Source organism: Coregonus lavaretus (genome assembly GCF_964263955.1).
Source record: "Coregonus lavaretus genome assembly, contig: HAP1_SCAFFOLD_7861, whole genome shotgun sequence".
NCBI classification, from domain to species: Eukaryota; Metazoa; Chordata; class Actinopteri; order Salmoniformes; family Salmonidae; genus Coregonus; species Coregonus lavaretus.
Window position 1 is genome coordinate 9,080 of NW_028161333.1, and position 15,126 is coordinate 24,205.

The 15,126-nt window shown below is 46.5% G+C and overlaps 1 pseudogene across 1 annotated transcript; it reads right to left on the reverse strand.

Moving 5' to 3' along the window:
* Window positions 1-573: 573 nt before the first annotated feature.
* On the reverse strand, window positions 574-4,884 carry LOC311120806 (2-hydroxyacyl-CoA lyase 1-like; annotated as a pseudogene). The gene is made up of 8 exons: window positions 4,804-4,884; window positions 4,572-4,644; window positions 4,306-4,383; window positions 4,035-4,129; window positions 3,623-3,735; window positions 2,881-3,016; window positions 2,428-2,533; window positions 574-657 (listed from the first exon to the last, which is right to left on the reverse strand). The product of its transcript is annotated as a 2-hydroxyacyl-CoA lyase 1-like (transcript).
* Between the last annotated feature and the right edge of the window lie 10,242 nt (window positions 4,885-15,126).

The following is a 15,126-nucleotide window of genomic DNA, read 5'->3' on the forward strand; positions in this document are numbered from 1 at the left end:
AAGTAAGAATAAACAGATTGGATATCATCATCAGTGGAGGAAAAATAAGAATGCCCCACATTGCCCTCCTCAGAACGGAGGCTTTCTAGTTTTCCTGAGACCTGCCAGTCTGTCCACATCCAGGGTTCTGTCGCTGCCCAGCCTCACTACAGTCAAAGCTCATGTGGCCCGGAGAAAAGCACTTGACGCACAGCTGGTGCATCTGACAGTGAGCTTTGGTCCAGTGATTAGTGCTTCCACAGTCAGCGCACTCATGCTGACGTTTGTGGAACTGTTTACGGGGCCCTCTACATTTAACATGTTTAAGTCATTTAGCAGACGCTCTTATCCAGAGCGACTTACAGTTAGTGCATACGTAACTTTTTTTTTTTCATACCCCCCGTGGGAATCGAACCCACAACCCTGGCGTTGCAAACACCATGCTCTACGAACTGAGCCGGCCATTCCCTCCACTACCCTAGGCGACGCTGGTCCAATTGTGCGCCGCCCCATGGGTCTCCCGGTCGCGGCCGGCTACGACAGAGCCTGGATTCAAACCAGGATCTCCAGTCCCCCAGGACTGTGTTGTGTTACCTGCTTGACAATAGTATTGATGTCCCCCAGGAGAGCAGCAGCAGGTTGCACGTTGTTCCCCATCTCCTCAGCACACAGATCAACCTTGACATTGACCTTGACATAAATAACGTATGTGGAACGTTACTACAACATACCAGCAACGACACGACAGGAAGAGCGCCGTGCGTGACACATGTAACAGCAGCTGGAGGAGTGGCCAAACCTCAAGCTAAACACAACAGAAATAACCAGGCACCACCACATAATGCTAAGGCTGACACACACACGTTCCCTTTTATAAACCGGGTGACTCGAGCCCTGAATGCTGATTGGCTGAAAGCTGTGGTATATCTGACCGTATAACATGGGTCACGTTGAGGGAGGAGGTCAGAGACCTGGCCGTGTTGTGCCAGGATAACAACCTCTCCCTCAACGTGACCAAGACAAAGGAGATGATTGTGGACTACAGGAAAAAAAAGAGGACTGAGCACGCCCCCATTCTCATCGACGGGGCTGTAGTGGAACAGGTTGAGAGCTTCAAGTTCCTTGGTGTCCACATCACCAACGAACTATCATGGTCCAAACACACCAAGACAGTCGTGAAGAGGGCACGACAAAGCCTATTCCCCCTCAGGAGATTGAAAAGATTTGGCATGGGTCCTCAGATCCTCAAAAAATTATACAGCTGCACCATCGAGAGCATCCTGACTGGTTGCATCACCGCCTGGTATGGCAACTGCTTGGCCTCCGACCGCAAGGCACTAAAGAGGGTAGTGTGTACGGCCCAGTACATCACTGGGGCCAAGTTTCCTGCCATCCAGGACCTCTATACCAGGCGGTGTCAGAGGAAGGCCCTCAAAATTGTCAAAGACTCCAGCCACCCTAGTCATAGACTGCAAGCGGTACCGGAGTGCCAAGTCTAGGTCCAAAAGACTTCTCAACAGCTTCTACCCCCAAGCCTTAAGACTCCTGAACAGCTAATCATGGCTACCCGGACTATTTGCACTGCCCCCCCACCCCATCCTTTTACGCTGCTGCTACTCTGTTAATTATTTATGCATAGTCACTTTAACTCTACCCACATGTACATATTACTTCAACTACCTCAACTAGCCGGTGCCCCCGCACATTGACTCTGCACCGGTACCCCCCTGTATATATAGCCTCCCTACTGTTATTTTATTTTACTTCTGCTCTTTTTTTCGCAACACTTTTTTTGTTGTTGTTTTATTTTTACTTTTTTGTTTAAAATAAATGCACTGTTGGTTAAGGGCTGTAAGTAAGCATTTCACTGTAATGTCTGCACCTGTTGTATTACGGCGCATGTGGCCAATAAAATTTGATTTGATTTGATTTGAAATTTATTTTGACTGTTCAAATTACGTTGGTAACCAGTTTATAATAGCAATAAGGCACCTCTGGGGTTTGTGGTATAGGGCCAATATACCACGGCTAAGGGCTGTATCGTCAAGGCACTCTGCGTTGCATCGTGCTTAAGAACAGCCCCTAGACGTGGTATATTGGCCATATACCACACCCCCTCGGGCCTTATTGCTTAAATATAGATGTACTGTACAGCACTAAGACAGCCATGACATTATTTGGAGAGACCACAAAGACTTATAGAGAAGCTATATAATTGATAGACTAAATCCAATAGACTGAGTCAAATACCTTTATACCTGGTTACAATGAAATGTAGTTCACTATGAAATGACCTGTGACTAGGGTTGCAAAATTACAGTTACTTTCCCCAAATTCCCAGAAATCCCTGTTGGAAGATTCCAGAAATCAGAACGGAATAAGCAGAAAATCTGGAATCCGAAAAAAAGAAGGAAAAAAAAGAAACCCTACTGGTGACCTTTGACCTAGCTGGATGACCTTTACTTGGGTGTCAAACCTGGGGGGAAGGCCAAAGTGCAGGATCCAGTTGAGTCTGGCACCAAGTAGGACCACAACATCAGACTGGAGCAGAGCTCTGCAGTCCCCACCAAGACCATAGAACCAGGAGGATAGGAAGAGGAGGAGGAGGAGGAAGAGAGGAGGAGGAGGATAGGAAGAGAGGAGGAGGAGGATAGGAAGAGAGGAGGAGGAGAGCAGGGACAAAACAAAATGTAATGAAAAGAGGCTAGTTATAGGAGTAGTGTAGTTGTTTGATTGACACCAGTTTACATTGACATGACCTGGCCAGGAGAGACTAGTTATAGATAGGGATTTCAGGAGTTTCGTGGTCCGTTCAAATGGTCAGGGAAATTCTTGGTCCTACTTATACAGTCAATGGTCTGTACATGAATATGATGCCAGCTGAGAGAAGGAGAGGCTGACCTGGAGCGGGCAGCAGCAACACAGTTGGGGTGATCGTCAGGCAGCACCCCTTTACCCATGGGGGTGGGCAGGAAGGGCAGGTCACACCCCTCCACCAGCTCCTTCAGAGCCCCCTCTGCTCTTCAATGGGCTGCACCTGCAGAGGGACACAGACAGAGGGCACTGCCACACGGATTTCAACAGACTGGTCTTCACAACTGGGATGCATTCAGCTGAGCAAAACGTTGTGCAACGTTCAGATAGAAATATAGCATGTAGAACGAACGTGCCTCTCAGACAGGTAGAATGAGAAATCATGTCAACAACATTTGTCGACTGAACGTGGCCCAGTTTTCAACTGAACCGTGGTACAGTGCTATATGTGTTACAGTGCGTCTCAGCTGGCTATTGATCTCTCTTGGACAGACGCACGTAACATAACTGGAAGTAGCGTCTGTCAACAGAATGGGATGTGACAACTTTGTTCCGGTACGCTGATTTTTCACCACTAATCATTTGGACAAATCCCGATTTCGCAGGTGCTCGCATCTTTTCAATTTCAGAACGGGAGGGGACATTTGGCCCATAAACTTGCCGGAAACTTGCAGAGAGTTTCCGTTTAGGGGGGTGGAGAGTTCGCAAGTGGCGTTAGTATCTTTCTCTTAACATCTCCCCAGACCTTATCCAAGTATCTGACGCAATTATGCAAGATTTTAGTTCTGTTTCCCCCAGATTATCTGGCTATTAAAAAAGCAATGCCTACCTTTGCCAATGATGAGTAAAGTCCGTTTGGCTCCTTTCAGGACCGCCAGTGCTTCTGTGATCACCATATGGTCAGCCATACTCACAGGAGGAGGTGGACTACAGGGCACCTCTCTGACAAAGGAAATAATAAATAATAGGTCAAACATTAAACATGTTACCTAGCAACTTTATTGCATATGTAAATAAACCATGAAGGTCTATCGAGGCTTATTGCTATTCTCTGATGAGAATATTTTGATATAGTGCTATATTTTCTAAGTAATTTAATTTCTGGTTCACTTCAGACGTTAAAAGGTATAACAAGATAAAATAAAAATGACTACGGTGATGTGAATTCAGAGGTATACATATTCAACAGTAACACATTAGTATACATTTTAAATGGATGAAAGACAGTGATGGCCACTAACCTGGCTCTGCTCCTGTCCAATTTAGCATTGACCATGTCCCCAGATATGTCTACGTATACAGCACCTGGACGTCCATACATGCTAGTGCGTGCTGCCTTAGACATACCAAACACCCTTAAATTCAGATCAATTAAGGCTGTGCTGTGCTCTTATGAAGCAGTTAAGGTACCTTGCTAAGCTGGAAAATTAGAGGTCAGAAAAAAGACAATTGCAGGTGATACCAAATGATATGAAGAGGACTACACAGAGGGAGTCAGAGTAGACTGTATACCTTCTCTACCACTGAGGAGATCATATCCAGACTGCTAGACCTAGCAGAGAACTTACTGTACAATCTGCATGCCTCCACCTGACAGAGAAAGAGGACCACAAATAACAAATTATTTCCTCTTTCAGCAATTAAACTGCTAGGGCCAGTTTCCCAGACAGAGATTCTCTATTGAGTTTGCTTTTTAGGCCATGACTAGGCTTAATCTGTGTCCTGGGAAACAACCCCCTAATGTTCAAAAGTCATAAATATCATGGTTCAATCGGTACCTGTGGAAACTCTTGAAACGCCCCAGTGGTCTCTTGGTTTTGATCGGAGGAGCCTCCAATAACAATCACAGGCCTACAGAGAGAGAGGTATCACACAATGACATCAACTGACAATCTGAGATAGTTTGGAGTCCTCAGATCATTTTTTGCAGTGTGCGGATAGCATCCCTTCTTTTGAAAGGACCACTGAACATGAGTAGTAGGGTCTTCTGTTTGTGGAGTTCTAGCATACCAGCAGTTCATGTTAGCGTTGGCCATTCCACCAAGTGCATGGATGAGTCCCGGTCCAGACACAACCAGACACGCACCTGGACTGGAGAGGAACAGACAGACAGAGGGACAGACAGGAAGACAGGCAGACAGACACACAAAGGGTCAGACAGACAGGCAGACATAATTAGCAATGCAAAAAAGCTATGAAACTGACCCTCACACACTACACGCTCCTGTAGTCTATGTACGGGTAGTTAATATCACATGATTTGGGGAGAGCTGGTTTAGTAATAAAAAGGTGGCTTATGGCTTGTTCATTGCGCATTCCCACATACTTGATTCCTGAGGCTTGAGCTGCCTTAGCTACTTCAATGACTGGAACACCAACTATTCCAAACATATATTCTACATTCTGTAGAGAGTTACATGTAGATACAGTATATTTACCTTTTTTTAAACATTTTTAGTCATTTAGCAGACGCTCTTATCCAGAGCGATTTACAGTTAGTGAGTGCATACATTTTCATACTGAATTGTATATGAATTGTTACAATGTAGTTTAGATTTTCTTTGCATTGACACACACATTGGCATGCATCAACAAGGGTGTTAACATATACTATTCCACATAAACATCTAAATGTTTTTCTACAACAATATTAATAGTTAGCTATACCAGTGCAATGACCTATGGCACACTTTCACAACTCATAGTGTTACATTCTCACTGCCAAGGACATGATCAGCGACTAATATATTATTAGCAACACGGTTACACAGTATAACACTGTTTTATATATATTGCACACACTTCACCTGAGCTTTTAGTGCCTCTGCAATGAGCTGAGCCCCAGTCACATCTTCCATTATTATTGTCGAGAAATCTGTTCAAAGTGCAAACGCGGTTAGCAATGATTTCTTGGACTTGTTGTTCAGTAGCTTATAAATCGTGTTTAGATCTCTTGCAAATCATTAGTTTTGTCTGCTTTCCAGCATGCATTACATGAGTAGCTTTTTCTTCTTCAGTGGGGTTTATAGGCAGTTGGCATCCAACGTTATGGTGCATTACTGCCCCCTATTGTACAGAAGTGTGGACATGAGCCGTGCAATAGCAGTCATGAATATTTAATAAACTAGTAGCATTTTTCTTTTTTTATTGCAAGAAATACATAATAAGCCCTCATTATGTGTTTATAACTGCACTTTACTTAACACTTAACTCAGTTAAGTCATTATGAGTGTATGACAGTATGAAAAAAAAAATGTATGCACACACTAACTGTAAGTCGCTCTGGATAAGAGCTTCTGCTAAATGACTAAAATGTAAAATGTAAATGACTTGAGTGTATGCATTATAGATATAGGCTTCATAGAAAGTGTTACAAATGTTCTCCTGTCATCTTATAGGAGATCCATTCATGGATTTAGTTATGGCTTGAGAATGTGACTGGTCTACGGAGTTCTCCTTTATGTCTGTCTTTATATGTGACAACAACTTTTCTGTATTATGTGTATTTCCACAATCAATAATCATAAACGGTACTTCACTATGAATACTTTTGACTATGTGGTTTGAAGTACTTTACCGTTATCTTGCACATACATGAAGACTACTATAGACAGAAATCAATGCAGTAATGTTTTATTAAATAAAGGCTCTGATTAAAATATCATATTAATAAAATCAGGCATTTGGCTAATTATTCTTCCCAGAAGCTCCTGTGAATGGTTTGGAGATGGCTCTGGAGAGAGCGTGTAACACCCTGACTATGAGTGGGCGTTTACGGGACTGGGACTCCTGGGGAGCAGGGGCCGGTGTGGTTGTCAGGTCCTCCTTGGGTGGGGAAGTGGATGGAACCTCTGGAACCTCACACTCAGCATCTGTCATGAGAACATTTCATAATCAGAAAATGAATGTGTGTGTTTGTGTCTGTCCGTCTGTCCGTCTGCCTGTCCGTCTGTCTGCCTGTCTGCCTGTCTGTCCGTCTGCCTGTCTGTCCGTCTGTATGCCTGTCTGCCTGTCTGTCTGTCTGTCTGTCTGTCCGTCAGTCTGTCTGTCTGTCTGCCTGCCTGCCTGTCCGTCTGCCTGTCCGTCTGTCTGTCTGCCTGTTTGCCTGTCTTTTTGTCTGCCTGTATGTCTGTCTGCCCGTCCGTCTGCCTGTCAGTCTGCCTGTCTGTCTGCATGTCTGTCCGTCGGTCTGCCTGTATCTGTTGTCACTGTTTTAACAAGCTTGTCATAGGGTGATACATCAATATGACATTATCGATGCTTATCACTTACCCTGTGAAATATGAGTCTCTCTGAGATGTTTGGTAGGCAGCGCATCCTGTTCAGGGTGTCTCTTCGGTTCCCCTTTTGTCTTGAACAGCTGTTGACAAAACACATCAGGACAACTGAGCCTGTGTAAAATACAGAGTGTGCATCCTAAAAGGCACCCTATTCGCTACGTAAGGCACTACTTTTGACAAGGGCCCAGAGAGCTCTGGTAAAAAGTCGTGCACTATATAGGGAATAGGGTGCCATTTGGGACTCTCCCATGTGTATTAGGATTGCATTACAGCGTCCTCACTCAACCTCCTAAAGACAATGACAACAGTTTTGTTCTAATGCTGAGAGACAATAGGGGTGTAGTGAATCTGTAGGGTAAATTTCAGCCCTGCCTTACAGAGGTAATCTCAAAACACAGAGCACCCTACCTTAATCATGATCTTTGGAAACTTATGCATTTTCGGTAGGAAACGCCACTTCCTGTTCTTCTTAGTCTCTTCCCCTCTGGCAGAGGGAAGACGGGCCATGCCGTCAGCCTTTACATCAGCCGGGCTAAGGCTCCTGGCAGGGAATTCCTCAGTAGCATTAAGGTCAGCTACAACACCATGAGTGATGTCACTTGTGGCATTGCTGGTGTCTGAGTGAGAAGAGCACGCTAGTGTGACCGACCTGTGTACAATAACTGGGAGAAGAGGACGCAGCCATTGAAGTCAGTCACTGCATCCCAAATGGCATTCTCTTCACTTTATAGTGCACTACTTTTGACCAGGGCCCATAGGGTCTGGTCAAAAGTAGTGCACTAAATATGGAAGAAGGTGCCATTTTGGACACAACCAGTGAATTTCACATCATAAAACGCAATGTATTGAGCATCATGTTACAATTAAGTCCTATGCAGATGAAAATAGGTACTTTCACTTACCATCCTCCATTGTAGACTTGGACACATAAGTCAGGCTGTCCATCACCACGTCTGTCATCAACTTGATGACCTGATCCAAAACCATTTCAGCCGATGGTGGCATAGGCCTTCCCATACACTGCCCCAGGAGTCTCCTAACAGAAGTCTGGGCAAAGTTGTAAATGAGCTCTGAGGCATCGTCCTTTGACAGCTTCCTCAGGGCTGGTTTAGGCAGCGCTGGTTGAGAGAGGCTTCTGTGGCCAACCATGGATTGAAGCTGGCGGTTTATGGTTATCTCCTGAATGAGACCATGGACCTTTGCGATCAGGTTGCCAGATGCACCTTGAAGGGCTTCAACTGACAGGAGCCTATCCAGATGTTCTTCTGCTGAAGTCATCTCTGGGTCGTCCGTCTTCAATGTGTCCATTATAGTTTTCACTATGATATTGGTGTCAGATATGTTTATTTCTTGTTGGCTCACAAGCGTTGACCGTGAACCTGTCTCGTCCATTGCGATAGAGGTATGGGATTCTGTCCTTGTGATTTCATCGGCAGCGCTCATGTCAGGCAACTGGTCAAGGCTCTCCAGTACAGAGTCTAACATGTTAGTGGCTATCAGACACTCCTCACTTGCAATCTGCCCAACAGATGAACTCTCAGAGTTGGCCACTCTACACTTGATCACATTTAGGATCAAGCTGAGCGTCTTCTTTGCAGTTTTGCTAAAGCCTTCTTGGCTGACTGCCACTGTTACGTCTTTTAGAGCCACAAGAGGTTTGCAACTTTCACTCAATCCACTGCCGTGGAGAGGAGAGGCTCTCTTCAAACTGTTGTTGCTCACAACTGACATACTCCTGGTGGGCAGAGTGACATCCTCACTGCATGTGTCAATTATATGGTGGTCTGTTGAAGAGCCACTCGAAGACACAAGGGCTTTAGACCTTTTAGCCAAACAGACTTTTGACAAAGGCTTCTCACTTCTCACAGACGGAGGGCGGCTCCTGTCCTCAACAAGAGCAGTGTCAGCGGACTTAGAATGTCTGAGTGTCTCCACAGGGGCGGAGTCCAGCACATATTTGGCTGTGGTGACTGACACTGGTGGAAAAGAGAAAAAGATGTTCAGTCTATCCTTTACTCTGTGGTACATGGTTTGAGCAGCATCCAATAAGTTGTCAAAGACAACTCTGGGTTTGAGCTGGAACTCCAGCTTTTTCTCTCCTAGTGGGAAGGAGTCTGCGTCGTCCACAGTGTACTGGGATACACTTTCAAGGTCTTGCATGATAATATTTACTATATCTTCGGCTGTAGAAACCGCATGGTGTGAGAAGGTGGTGCTAGGCATGCTCTGTAGCAAAGAATGGCTGGCTTTGCTAGCAGCTCTGAGAATGGTCTCACTCACAATGTGTTTGGCCTTAGCTCGGAACTCAGCACTGTGAAAGCTCTGGATGGAAATGTTAGAGGTTCTGCTGGCTGCACTAAGAGATCGCGTGAGTGTGGCAATCTCGGCTGATGTCACATCACTCGAAATGGTGAGGTCCTCCAATTTCGAAATTATCGAGTCCAACTTCTGGTTGAAGTCGAAGGATGAATTTGACGTGCTCTCCCCAACGGAAGCGGAGCAGTCTTCCTTTGAAGTGTCCACCCTCAGCACCGAGATCACCTGTTTGATTACCCCTTTAGTGCAGGTGTCGAGGGTGAGCTGGTAGGCTGAGGCTGGGGACTTAGAAGGGTCTTACTGTCTGTCTTCTGTACAGGAGACACTGCCAAAGTGGCCTCAGTTACAGGAGATTCCTGCACAGTGGCCTCAGTTACAAGTAGTCCAGTTGCAGAAAGCTCGATTTGCACAGGAGTATTTTTTCCCTCAGTGAGATGGTGGGAGGTGAACAGCTTCCTTAGTTTGTCCAGGGTTTTGGTATAAATCTTCTGGGAACCTGAACTCACTTCCACCCAGAACATTTTGCGACCTGATTTCGTACGCATGGAGGCCTTATTGACCTCAGATACCTCATGCAGGTCGGAAATAATTCCACCAAAGAGATCAGAGGATGCCTCCTCAATATTCTCTGAGGAAACATGGACAGATAGGATTTCCGACAGTTTCCCACAAGTGTCGGTTTTATCCAGCGCAGCAGTATATGTCACAGCTGCATCCTGAATGACCTGAGTGATGCATTGCTCAGCTTTGACAATATACTCCTCCACTGGTTGACCATGGAGGATGTCAACTTTATATTGTCGAGGTGGACATCTCTGGGTGCTTTATCACAGCAGCCTCCTCCAAAATGGCCGACGGGCCCTGGAGGATGTCAGAGATATCCATGTCCTCAATGGTCTCTACCAGAGACGATAGTAGGTCTCTGGCTGCCAGGTTGGTAGGTCTCTGGTTCTCAAGCTCTGTTTTGATTGCTTGACAGGCAGTTGCCAGAGCAACAACAGAGCGAGAACACAACTGCTTCAAGGTGGAGTCAGAAAAAGATGATGACAGATCTGTCATGGACATGGTGGAGAGTTGACTCTCAGAGACAAATGGGCTGAGTTTGACAGACACCTGTCTGACCAAGTCCCCAGCAAGAGCTCTCATATCTATTGCTCCACTAGCTGAGTTGTGGGAGCAGGCACTCTGTGGCCTTGACGGGTTCCTGTTATCCAAAAATCCTGTTATCCAAAAAACCTCAAGTACAAGATCCACAACATCGGATGACACTTCTGTCACTCTGTTGTCGGACAGAAATGTACTTGGATGAATGGTGCCTGCATTCACAGTCCAGTCGCAAATGGAGTTGTTGGACTGACTCTGGACTAGTGGAACTAGACAGGTTTCACTTGGACCTTGGCCAAAGAGCTCTGCCATTTTGAGCAGAACTGATCTTAAGACCTTTGACTTGGAAATGTTCAGCAGTGGGTCGTTGTTGGACAGTCTGGTGGATGGTCTGCTAGCCGATCTGTGAACCACTAGGCTTTGTATTTCTGCCGAAATGGCAGTTAGAAAATAGGTCAAGGGGCTGGACGCTCTCCCCTCATTTCCTCCGTTGGCTTTAGCCTTGATGATGCTATCTATGATGATGACTATGACCTGTCCAGCCAGAGGACCCAAGATGGCCTCAAGCTCCCTCTCTAACTCAAGGGGAGACTTGTGGCCGAGCGCAATATGCTCTATGGCATGGGAATACATCTTAGAAGTCGCCATGCTTAGCATCTCTTGGGCAAACTGTTGACTTGCTGAGATACTTCCAGTCAGCAGAACTAGAGTTCCCTGACTGACACTTCGCATTAGCTCAGCCAATCTGGAGTTGAGAAGGTTTATAACCAACTCGACAATACCCATCATAAACTTGCCGTCCGTTGACATTTTGCTAGGTCTGTATTTCTCCTGTCTACTCCGTTTGGGCAGCGGTACGATGTCACCCTGCGACTGGCCGCTCTGGACCATGTCGAAGACAGAGTCCTCAGAGATGCCAAACACAGATCTCAGTGGTGCTGAGTGTTGTCTGTGTCTCATCTCTCTATCGCCACCCTCAGGTGAGGAGACATATCGCTCTTCGTTCTCACTTAGCAAAGAGGTCATGGACCTGCAGAATGCACAACATAAATGAATAGTATATGGTAACAAAATAAAAAATATGATCCAAGAATTTGGGACACAAACTCAACCTTGTTATTATTATTCAAAGGAAGCATTGTGAACCATCTCAAACCACACTCAGAGCAAACATTAACATTCAGAGTAAACGTTGCCTAGCACCACGAGTGGTTGTGTAGTATCTAAGTAGTATTTCTCACTAAGTGGATCTGGAATGGATATTTGTACCTATAACAGGAAATACCTGCAAAAAGAGGAGGGGATAGAGCTAGGTATCTGTGAGAGGAGGGGATAGGGCTAGATACCTGTGAGAGGAGGGGATAGGGCTAGGTACCTGTGAGAGGAGGGGATAGGGCTAGGTACCTGTGAGAGGAGGGGATAGGGCTAGGTACCTGTGAGAGGCGTGGATAGGGGTAGGTACCTGTGAGAGGAGGGGATAGGGCTAGGTACCTGTGAAAGGAGGGGATAGGGCTAGGTACCTTTGAGAGGCGTGGATAGGGGTAGGTACCTGTGAGAGGAGGGGATAGGGCTAGGTACCTTTGAGAGGCGTGGATAGGGGTAGGTACCTGTGAGAGGAGGGGATAGGGGTAGGTACCTGTGAGAGGAGAGGATAGGGCTAGGTACCTTTGAGAGGAGGGGATAGGGCTAGGTACCTGTGAGAGGAGAGGATAGGGCTAGGTACCTTTGAGAGGAGGGGATAGGGCTAGGTACCTGTGAGAGGCATGGATAGGGCTAGGTACCTGTTAGAGGCATGGATAGGGCTAGGTACCTGTGAGAGGCATGGATAAGGCTAGGTACCTGTGAGAGGCGTGGATAGGGCTAGGTACCTGTGAGAGGAGGTGATAGGGCTAGGTACCTGTTAGAGGCATGGATAGGGCTAGGTACCTGTGAGAGGAGGGGATAGGGCTAGGTACCTGTGAGAGGAGGGGATAGGGCTAGGTACCTGTGAGAGGCGTGGATAGGGGTAGGTACCTGTGAGAGGAGGGGATAGGGCTAGGTACCTGTGAGAGGCGTGGATAGGGGTAGGTACCTGTGAGAGGAGGGGATAGGGGTAGGTACCTGTGAGAGGAGGGGATAGGGCTAGGTACCTGTGAGAGGAGGGGATAGGGCTAGGTACCTGTGAGAGGAGGGGATAGGGCTAGGTACCTGTGAGAGGCATGGATAGGGCTAGGTACCTGTTAGAGGCATGGATAGGGCTAGGTACCTGTGAGAGGCATGGATAAGGCTAGGTACCTGTGAGAGGCGTGGATAGGGCTAGGTACCTGTGAGAGGAGGTGATAGGGCTAGGTACCTGTTAGAGGCATGGATAGGGCTAGGTACCTGTGAGAGGAGGGGATAGGGCTAGGTACCTGTGAGAGGAGGGGATAGGGCTAGGTACCTGTGAGAGGCGTGGATAGGGGTAGGTACCTGTGAGAGGAGGGGATAGGGCTAGGTACCTGTGAGAGGCGTGGATAGGGGTAGGTACCAGTGAGAGGAGGGGATAGGGGTAGGTACCTGTGAGAGGAGGGGATAGGGCTAGGTACCTGTGAGAGGAGGGGATAGGGCTAGGTACCTGTGAGAGGAGGGGATAGGGCTAGGTACCTGTGAGAGGCGTGGATAGGGGTAGGTACCTGTGAGAGGAGGGGATAGGGCTAGGTACCTGTGAAAGGAGGGGATAGGGCTAGGTACCTTTGAGAGGCGTGGATAGGGGTAGGTACCTGTGAGAGGAGGGGATAGGGCTAGGTACCTTTGAGAGGCGTGGATAGGGGTAGGTACCTGTGAGAGGAGGGGATAGGGGTAGGTACCTTTGAGAGGAGGGGATAGGGCTAGGTACCTGTGCGAGGAGAGGATAGGGCTAGGTACCTTTGAGAGGAGCGGATAGGGCTAGGTACCTGTGAGAGGCATGGATAGGGCTAGGTACCTGTTAGAGGCATGGATAGGGCTAGGTACCTGTGAGAGGCGTGGATAAGGCTAGGTACCTGTGAGATGCGTGGATAGGGCTAGGTACCTGTGAGAGGAGGGGATAGGGCTAGGTACCTGTGAGAGGAGGGGAAAGGCGTGGGAGTGCGTGTGCTGCAGGCAGTTCTGGCGCTGGTGCACCTGCTGGGTCCTCCACTACAGCTGAATCTGACGCTGCGGCCAAGAGAGGTCACCTCTCCTGCCTCATTACTTCCTGATCCAGAAGAGCTTGGCGAATCAGAGAGCTCTATCTGCATGGTGAGGTCAAGGGCGGGAACAACCACAGTGGATGTAGACTCCATCACCCATGCTACAATATCCATGCACTTGGCACTAAACTCATGTCTGCTCATCTGCAATGTTAAAAGACCATACAGAGTTAGTTTGTTAAAGGGGCTGCACTGATATAAAATGTAGAACCATTTACTCAAGCTAGTCAATTAAAGCAGTGGTTCAGGATTAAAGGTCCTGCAGGATTTCCACAAATGAATGTTTGGTCCATTTTACCAACATTAACTACTTTAGAGGTGACTATAACTCACCCCGGCACGCATATTCTCACTCAGCAGATTCCAATGGCTGAAAAGTAAATAAATGCAAGTACACAATGAACTACATGACATTACCTCTATTATCTTAGACTATGTTATGGATGGACATTACCTCTATTATTTTAGATTACGTTATGGATGGACATTACCTCTATGATTTTAGATTACGTTATGGATGGACATTACCTCTATTATTTTAGATTACGTTATGGATGGACATTACCTCTATTATTTTAGATTACGTTATGGATGGACATTACCTCTATTATTTTAGATTACGTTATGGATGGACATTACCTCTATTATCTTAGATTACGTTATGGATGGACATTACCTCTATTATCTTAGACTACGTTATGGATGGACCTCTATGGAACTAGGCCACACCCAGACATCCCTGATTGGTTATTTGGTCCGTTGAGTCCTTTGTATTGGCCCGAGACTATGGGAGACTCTCAATCTCCTCGCCTCCTTCTCAAAACCCATTGGATGAGAAGGTCAGAAGGGCGGGACCTCTGGCTTTCTCATCCAATGGGTTTTGAGAAGAGAGGACACGAGGAGTATGCAATTGAGATAGGGAACATATCTAGGGGATGCATGGGGAAGCCAAAGAGCAACTTACTCGTCCTTCATGTCCTGCACAAAGGTGTGTAGGTCTGGGTAGCTTCTCTTTCCCCTGCTGAGGGTGAGGCTGGTCTGGGAAGTTTCATCCTTGTGGGTCACGGTAGTGAAGGTCACCACTGCAGCCTGATGGCGACAACAGAAAGCAGAGTTAGGCTGTAATTCAATTTTGCGTCATTAAAACACAAAATATCTCAATGAAATGTCATACATGTAATAGAAAAATACATCAAATACATCAACTTGTCCGAGAGAGATTTACATGGTTACAAAAACGTCACGCCACTTTTTTCCAAGATGGCGAAGTAGTGCAGTCCTGTTTCTGTCGTGTGTCTGTAAATAGCCTGTAAATACCCTGTTTTTTGTATTTTTCGTACATATTTCCCTATCAGACTTTTCATCCTTCTACAAAATATACTTTCCTGCAACCCGCCTCACTCAATGTGGAACGGATTCTATTATCGACTTACCTTTATCTAGAA